Source organism: Acomys russatus, chromosome 7 (genome assembly GCF_903995435.1).
Source record: "Acomys russatus chromosome 7, mAcoRus1.1, whole genome shotgun sequence".
NCBI classification, from domain to species: Eukaryota; Metazoa; Chordata; class Mammalia; order Rodentia; family Muridae; genus Acomys; species Acomys russatus.
In genome coordinates, this window is record NC_067143.1 from 33,906,151 (window position 1) to 33,915,919 (window position 9,769).

The 9,769-nt window shown below is 41.1% G+C and overlaps 1 pseudogene; it reads left to right on the forward strand.

Annotated features, from left to right (window-relative positions):
• The first annotated feature begins 362 nt into the window (after nt 1–362).
• LOC127191932 (40S ribosomal protein S10-like) lies at nt 363–887 on the forward strand (annotated as a pseudogene).
• The last annotated feature ends 8,882 nt before the right edge of the window (nt 888–9,769 follow it).

Consider the following 9,769-nt stretch of genomic DNA (forward strand, 5'->3'; position numbering starts at 1 on the left):
GATAGCAGTCCTGCACCAGCACTAGCAAAACATTAAACACACACTTAATGTGTGTGGATTTGGCAATAAGCAAAATTATGCTGAACTTTGAAGCAGCGAAGATTAATCTTATAGTTCATCTTAGATCAGAGTCACCATTTGAGAGGTGGGAACATCTATTGAGAAAATGGGCAAGCCTGATGGTCACTTTCTTAATTAGTGATCCATGAGGGAGGGCTTTACTCACTGTGGGTGTGGCCATCCCTGGGCTGGTGGTCCTGGGTTCTATAAGAAAGCAAGCTGAGCAAGCCATGAGCATCAAGCCAGTAAGAAACACCCCTCCATCCTTTCCAGCCTCTACCTTGAACCCTACAGCTGCTGCGATGTTGATGCCTAAGAAGAACCAGATTGCCATCTATGAAGTCCTTTTTAAGGAAGGAGTGATGGTTGCCAAGAAAGATGTTCATATGCCCAAACACCCAGAGCTGGCAGACAAGAACGTGCCCAATGTTCACATTATGAAGGCCATGCAGTCTCTCAAGTCTCAAGGCTACTTGAAGGAACAGTTTGCCTGGAGACATGTCTATTGGTACCTTACAAATGAGGGCATCCAGTATCTCTGAGATTACTTCCACCTATCTCCGGAAATCATGCCTGCCACCCTGCGCCACAGCCATCCTGAGACTAGCAGGCCTTGACCCAAAGGTCCAGGGGGTGAGTGACCTGCAAGATTCACAAGAGGAGAGGCAAGCAGAGACACCTACAGGAGCAGCACTGTGCTCACTGGTGCTGACAAGAAAGCCAAGGCTGGGGCTGGCTCAGCAACAGAATTCTAGTTTAGAGATGGCTTTGGGCTTGGACATGGCTGTCCACCTCAAAGAAGTTGGAGAATGTGTTGCGTTGAATAAACTCTGAAGAAAAAAAGAAGGAAAGAAAGACAGACAGATAGACAGAAAGAAAGATCCTTCCATGGCCTCTGCTCCAGCTCCTACCTCTAGGTTCCTACCCTGTTCGAGATCCTGCCACAAATGCCTTTGATGATGAACAGTGATGTGGAAGTGTAAGGAAAATCAATACTTTCATCAATACTTTCCTCTCTAGCTTGCTTTTGTTCATGGTGTTTCATCATAGCCATAGTAGCCTGAATTAAGACATGGCTCAATGGTAGAATCCTTAGCCAGCATTAAGTTTCTGGGTTTCATCCTTAGAAACGCACGCGCAGTCAATCGTTAACCACAGAATAAAAATTTGCATTTCTGTCTGAGTTGCCAGCTAAACTATCTACTCTTTTCAGAGAACATAATTTTTACATGAAAGAACAATGGACTGTAAAAAGGAACCAAACTGAAGCCATTTTAAGTAAAGCTTTCATTTTGAACAGGAGTCAAATAAAGTTTAAGTTCTCAAGACCTCCCTGTGTAATTGATATCCTGGTTGGCAAGTTGAGACATGAACACTAGGTGAGTCACCCCATGACAGTCGTGTTACCGAACCAGTAAGTGTTCTACATAGGGGAATGTTCCTAGGAAAGTCTCCTATCCCTAAATCCTGAGCGGTGGAAATATGTAACTGTAACTTGGCACAGATGTTTGTGGTTTTCAAGTTTAAAAGCTCTGTAATGTTCTCAGGGGTGGGGGGGTAGGGTTGCAATTCAGCTCGTGAGTCTGTTTTGTGTCCCTAATCAATCAGTAAAAGCTTGATTACAATAAATTTTTGTTTTCATTTTGTTTTGATTTGTTGGTTTTTTTTTAGTTGTGTAGGATCTAGAAATGCCATAATATTGACAACTTATTCAATTTTATTTTATTTTATGTGCATTGGAATTGGAGTACAGACAGTTATGAGCTGCCATATCGGTGCTGAGACTCGAACCCAGATCTTTTGGAAGAACAGACAATACTCTTAAGCACTGAGCCATCTCTTCAGCCCAGCAGGCCTCATAATAGAACCAAAAACCATTAACTCAAAATTGGGTATTTAGCAGAAGTTTTCTTGAAAATAAAGTGAGCCTGTCATCTCAGAGAAAACAACTGATAGAGTTTGTGGCTGATTATAACATTAAACCTTTCAAACAAAACTTGAATTTTAAAATTTGTGTCTGGCATCATGAGCTATCCTGTTAGCCTCCCAATGAAGAGTCTTAGTAGTGACATTAACAAAGATGATTCTTCTGATGGTTTTTGAAAGATGGGTCAAAATCTAGAAGATATGCACCCTCAGTGAACCAGTTCTCCAATGTTCCTAATAAATACAAGACCCATCCAAAGAATAATATGCATAAATAGATTTTACTGAATTATCCATTGCTTTTGGAAACACAGATGAATATGAATGAAGTACAATTACACACGCATAAGAAAATGCCTTAATAAAACCCACTAGTTTGTATGCTAACTGAAGACATCAAAAGAAGAAATTTTCTTTGCTCTCATTTTGGGTATCAAATTACAACTAACCTTTAAGAAACTACTTCTTGATTTTTGATATATTATCAAAGAAAATGTCTGCAGTTGTTTGAACTAACCATTGAAAAGGTTATCCTCTTTTCTAATTATATAATCTTACAAATATTTTTGTTAGAAAGCATAGTAACTACTGTGAGATGGCTCAGCAGATAAAGGTGCTTCCCAACTTGTGTTGGATCCCCAGAGAACCCACATAGTGGAAAAAGAAAATTTATCACAGCAAGTTGTGCCTGACCTCCACCCACAATTCCCACTGCCTCACAAATATAAATAAATAAATAAATAAATAAATAAATAAATGTGATCTTTAAAAAAGAAAATATAGTACCCACTGATTAAAAAAAATACGTTGTTTGCATTAAGAGGTAAAGGATCTAGCATTATCTTTAAAGTAATTAATAAAAATTTATTCTCAGGTTTAGTTTCCGATATGGTCATATTGGTTGATATAACAAACATAAAGTAAAAGCTTTTATGGAGACTTCATTTCCATGCCAAACAGTAACATGCGTACATCATACCCCAGTCTGAAGGAGATACACTTCACACAGGTGCATGAAACACAACCAGCATGCTTACACAGCACAAAGGCCTTTACTTGTACTCGTTTGTTCAATGATGGGAATGGAGCCAAAGGTCTTATTGTATCCTAAGCAAGTGCTGTACCACTGAGCTGCCTCCTCAGTCTAGGATATCAAAATTTTAAGAGTGTCCTAAGACTAAAAGATCTGAGTGTCATTTAATTAAATCTATCCAGAACTCATCTTATGGGATGAACGATGGGTCCAGCCTCCCTTGAGCACACATCTGTCTGCGAGCGAAAGACACCCAAAAAGTCTGATATCATCACTGTAAAGTGAATTCTGACCAGAACTGAGGATTCCTGGGACACTTCTGGCCAGAAAATGGTGCCTTCAGTCCAGTACATGTTGTGGTAGGTGAATAGAAGAGGAGACGGGGGTCCTTTCTCTTGAAGAACATGGAGGGTTTGTGAGACGTGGACATTCACTCTGCAGTACTTCACAGCCTCTTCTGCCAACAGGCAGCCCACCAGCTGTGCAAGCCCTTCCCAGTGAAGCAAGCATTTCAATCTCCTTACAGCGCATCCTCATCTCATGGTTTCACCATATTTATACATTGAAAAAGAATCAAAAATAAAAAATAAAAAATAAATAAAAATAAAAATAAAAAAAGAAAAAGAATCCCTGCCACCAATTTAGTTCTCCTATCTAAACACACAATCATACCACTTCTGAAACTCTCTGAAACTCTCTGAAACTCTGAAAACACAAGTGTACACACTGTGAAATGCCATTCTTTGGTGTGCTCCGAGAGCCCCCAGATTGTTTTCCTAGACTAACTTTAATCCAGGAGTTAAGCACATGTGCCCTTGAACCAGGCCATCTGGTGTTCAGACCTGTTTCTACCATCACAAGTAAGTGACCAGAGCAGTGGTGTTCTGCTGAGTGTTCAACAGCTGCTTCTCAGGGTGGGCTTAAAGTCTTTATTCATAGCATTTTCCAATGCTTGAACTCACAGAAATCGTCCTTTCTCTGCCTCCCATGTGCTGGTAGGTGTATATCACCACCCTTGGTGGGCAATTTCCCTTTTGACAGGGTCTTCCTACGTAGCTCAGGCTGTCCTTAAACTCACTATATATCCTGGGAGGCCTCAGCTTCACAGTCTTGGTCTCTGAGCACAGGATCACAGGATCACAGGATCACAGGTGCACACCACTACAGCTGGCTACCTCAACAGCCAACCTTAAGCTATCTATGATGTCACTAAATTCAAAGCTAGGAAGAGAAGTTCACAACTGGCTTTCAAGGTCCGAGGCAGGCTGACTACAGCACACCACTGAGATCTCTTCCTAGAGACAGCTCCCTCCTCCTCTGGAAGGAAGGCTTGTTAAGACAAATCGCTGGGTCCTATTCCCAGAGCTGCTAACTCAGTGAGTCTCTGAGGGACTCCAGGGTTTGCATTTCTAACAGATCTCAGACCATGACACTTTGAGAGCCTTGAGTAGAAAGTCTATAAAAAGCCAGTCTACGGCCGATACATACCAGGATGCATCTCCATCTTACAGACATACCACGTTCCCTTTTCTTGAGTCCTACTGCAGCTCCCTGGTTCTCTCTGTCTTGCCAGTCTTCCCACTGAAATTTTAATTCATCCTAAGTGCTTCTCCCCTGTTGTGGGATACTATTCCTAGGGGGACATATGAACAAGTGTCTACTCACCACAGATAGGGAACCAACAACAGAACAAAGTAAGGAGTCTACCAAAGCCTAACTTAATGAGCCAATGAGTTTTATTGGGGTTACTTACAGGAATATGGATGTGTGGTTATTTACAGATGAAAAATGAGGAGAGAGATAGAGGAAGGGGGAGAAAGAGACAGACAGACAGACACAGAGAGACAGAGACAGAGACAGAGGCAGCATCAAAGCCCACTTCAGTCCAGGTAGAAGCTCACAAAGCTGGGAACCTGGAGCACACTGCACAGCCTGCAGATAACATGGCAGACTGGAGAATGGCTTTTCTAGGCATCTCATCTGGTCTGAGATTGTAATTCAGCAGTCCTTATTGCTTGTATGGGAAGAAAGAACCTACTGACTTGTCAGTTTCAGGGACTTCCTGAAGTCTTTGTGTGTTTACCTCCTGAGTTTAAGGAGTTTCCCTGCAGCCTGGAACATTTCACCTCCCCCTTTCTAACATCTTGTGTCTTTAGGAGGTTTCCTCCAAGATGGAGGTTCTAATCTCATAGGAAATGACTGCACAATATCCGCCAAAGAACCTCTATGCCAGTTCATCGTCATTGTCTATCTGACTAGATTTGTAATCCTGTAGGAGAGATTTCTCTGTGGGTGCTTTCAGAGGGGGTTACGTGAGGAAGGAAGTCATAGCCTCAGTATGGATGGCACCATCTCATGGGCTAGGGTCTCAAGGTAAATTTTTTTAAATGGGGGAAAGATAAGAGCTAAGCAGCAGCATGCATCTGTCTTTCTGCTTCCAGATGCAGAAACAATGTCCTTTTTCTACCTATTCTGTGAGCTGTCTTTTTACTCTGATAAGTGTTTCACTGTATAGAAGTTTTCAATCTCATGTAACCCTATTTGTCAGTCCTCGGGACTATTTCCTGTACTACTAGAGTCCTTTTAAAAAGCTCTTGTGCCTGAGTTCTGACGGATTTCTCTGGTATTTTTTTTCTAGCAGTTTTAATGTTTTAGATCTTATACTAAGATCTTTGATCCATTTTTAATTTATTTTTGTGTAAGGTGAGAGACGTGGATCTAATATCATCGTGCATGTGGCTGTCCAGTTATCCCAGCACCACTGTTGAAAGGCTTTTCCACAATGTGTGATTTTGACACTTTTGTCAAAACTAAGATGTTTATAACTGTGAGTTTATTTCTTGGCCCTCTACTCCACCAGTCTCTTTATTTCCGTGTGTGTGTGTGTGTGTGTGTGTGTGTGTGTGTGTGTGTGTGTGTGTATGTATGTGTATGTGTGTGTGTGTGTGTGTGTATGTGTGTATGTATGTGTGTGTGTGTGTGTGTGTGTGTGTGTGTGTGTGTGTGTGTGTGTGTGTGTGTGTGCTGTACTTGTTACTATGGCTCTGTGGTATGATTTGAAGTCAAGAATTATGGTACCTCCTCCAGCATTGTTCTTGTTTCTTAGGATTGTTTTGACTACTGAGTTTTTGTTTGTTTGTTTCCATATGAATTTTAAGATCTTTTTCTAGTTCTGTGAAGAGTATCATTAGAAAAATAGAGGGAATTGTATTGGATCCACAGTCTGCTTTCAGTGACAGCCAATTCCACTATACTAATTCTACCAATCTATGTGCATATAAGGGTTTTCCAACTTTTAGTGTTTTCTTCGATTTCCTTATTCATTGTTTTAATTAAATAAATAGTTCTAAAAAGAAGAAACATGTGGCTAGTAAATATTTGAAAGAAAAAAATTTAACATCCTCAGCAATGAGGAAAATACTAATTGAAATTACTTTAAGATTACATCTCAATCCCAGTCAAAAAGGTAAATAAACAAACAAAAAGTACCAGCGAGGTAGAGGAAAAGAAACCCTTATGTGCTGTTATTGGGCGCATAAACTCATCAAGTCACTGTGAAAATAAGTATGAAGGTTTCTAAAAAAAAATCTAAAAGTAGAGCTGCCATATTGCCCAACTGGACCACTTCTGTGCTGGGACCCAAAGGACTCTGAACCAACAGCAATATATTTATATCTGTGTCGTCTGTTACCTCATTCACAGTAACCAAGATATGGAACAATTCTAGATATCGGTCAGCAGAGAAAGAGCTAAAGAAAACGTGCCTCGTGTGCACAATGGAATTTTATTCAACTATAAAGAAAAATAATTACCCTGGCAGGAAAATGGATGAGACTGTAAATCACTGTTAGGTGCAATGGACCATATTCAGACAGACACCACATGTTTTTCCTAGGTGGATGTTAGGTATAAAATAGAGACCCCAGAAATGAACCTTCAAACATGATCACATACTTTTTAAATTTACTATTTACACACAAAGGAATGGAATTGGGCCCTGTGTTCAAAAGTTAGCTCAAAGGAGATCTGAGACCTGAAACTATAAAACTCCTATGGAGAAACCTTTATGGCATTGAATCTGCAAGGCTTTCCTAGATACGACACCAAAGTACTGCATGGCTTTTACTGGGGACACTATTATTCACCTAAGTTAGAAATTATTTTCTCCAAGTCTGTCTTGATGAACTAATGGGTTTATTATGGTTTGTTTGCTTGCTTGTTTTTTGTTTTACAAAAACACAAGCAATTCAAGGGCAGTCATACCAATGGGAAGTGTCTCCACCCATCCACCCTACACTTACTCCTGACAGAATTTTTAGGCAACTAGAGTCTCTCCTGAATAATTGTTTGCTACTCATATGGCCTCAGGGAAGAGAGAGGGCCTCGTGAGCCTGATGAGTCTCTGGGTTGTCCCCTTCCTCCATGAGGGTATGTTAGCAGGCAGGCATCACAGCTCCCCGATGAAAGATGGCAATGAGCATGTCCAACCCAGAGGAACAGCCCCTCAGCAAGATCAAACACGAAACAGACAAATTAGACGACATCAGTAATTAATGCTTCTTACACCCAAGGACACAGTGAACAAAGGGAAAATGTAACCTTCAGAATGAGAGAAAACATCTGCAAGTCATATCTGATAGATAATAGATTACTATTTGGTATAAAGAGCTCCTACGACTCAACAGTAGCTGGAAAAAAATTAAAAAATAAAAATCAAAGATGACCTAATTTGTAGAGCAGGCTACAGATTTGAATAGGCATTTCTTTAAAAAATAATAACAATAATAAAACACCAACATATCTAATCACTAGAGAAATGCAAATTCAAACTACAATTAAATATTACCTCATACCCAATTAGGATAGTTACTACAGAAAATAGCCAGGCTATTGTTGGTAGGCTGTGGAGAAACTGGCGCCCTTGAACACTGTTTGTGGGAACTCAGAATGCTGTAGCTGCTATGAAAAATGGGGTGATGGCATCTCAAACAAAATTAAAAGTAGAAATGACCACACAGTCCATTCACTGTTTCTGCATACACATGTGAAAGAACTAAGCTCTCAATGCAGGATCTCAGAGAGATGCTCACACACCCACACCCACTGCAATACTGTCCAGAGCCCAAGAAGTAACTGGAATCTATTGATAGATAGGTAGAGAAATAAAACATGATATACCATACAGTATAATATAATTTAGCTTTAAAGAAGAGGAAATTCTGACAAATACTACCACATGATTGAAATTGGATTACATTCTCAGTGGGAAAAAGTCACAAAAGATGAATGTTACATGATTCTGCTTCAATGGGTCCCTAGAGGAGTTAAATTCATATTTAGAGACAGTACAGGGATGATTCTCAAGGGCTGGAGAAAGGGTAAGTGAAAGCTAGTGTTGGAGGGTTGGTTGGTTGGTTGGTTTGGTTTGAAGACAAAAATCTCACGTATCCCAGGCTAGCCCGGCTATGTAGTAGAAGATGACACTGAACTTCTGATCCTCCTGCTTGCACCTTCTGCTTGCCTTATGGAGGCCTCTGGGTCTATGCTGGAGAACGATCGGCAGGGTGCCCTCCTCCTTACAGAACTTTCAGGAAACAAAGCATACAATGCCACAGGACTTATTCCTGCCTCCCTGAGTCCCAGGTCCTGGCTTATAAGCTGGGTTGCAGACTGTGGAAAATCAGGAGGACAATGTTTCCAGAAGCACTGGTCAGGTAGAGGAACACAGAAGAGAAGGCCAAACGGTTCAGGTGTGGTGTGAAGGGAGGAGGGGCAGGCAATAGGCTAGGAGAAGAAACCCAGACGGTAAACAAACAAGGCAGGGTGGACCAAGACCAAGTAATGTGCATGGTTTGCTCGGTGGTCATGGAACACACTCAGAGCCAACAGGGCCTTCTCTCTCTATGTCCAGAAACCAAAACTTTCCATCAGAGACAGAGTGTTTGGAGAAAGCATGACATAGCCCTACCAAGACAAAGCCAGAAAGCCCAGGACTATAGAGCCCATAATCCACAGGCTAAACCTCAAGAAGGAGCCTCGTGCTTGGAGGGTTGTAACCTGGTCTCGTGGGGCCAACCACAGAGGCACCAGGACCACAGAATCCACCCATTCTGCCCACAAGGCTCTGTCAACCCCCATGTGTATCCCACATGGGAATGCAGTATCTTCTTGATTCTGTAGTACCACTTCCTCCGTCTTTGCTTACTCATAGAGTCTCAGAGTTGAGTGCAACGATGTAATGAATACATGAATGATGAGGGGGAGTACCTACTGCTCATAAACAAAGACTCCACTGCTTTTAATCTGGAAAAGTCATCCCTCCAAAGTATACAAGTCTGGGAACTTTATCCAGACCCAAAAGTTGGGCCTAGGCATACGAGGCATTCCTTACATTCCTTGTTGAGAATTATAGCCCCTGGGGCTAGAGAGCTAGCTCCCCAGTTAAGAGGAGTTGTCACTCTTACAAAAGATTCAGAATTTGATTTCCAGCACCCATATTGCAGCTTATGACCTACCCACTGTAACAGTTTCAGAGGATCTGGTGCCTTCTTCTGACCTACAAGGCATGAACATGGTACACATATATACATGTAGACAGAACACTCATACACATGAAATAAAATAAACATATCCTTAAAAAAATAATTACTGTCCCACCAATCATAGGTCCTCATGTAGTAGTATAAAACTCAATAGAGGTGTTTGAGTTTTAAAAATGTAAAGCTGAGCAAATAAAACATTTGGGAAAGG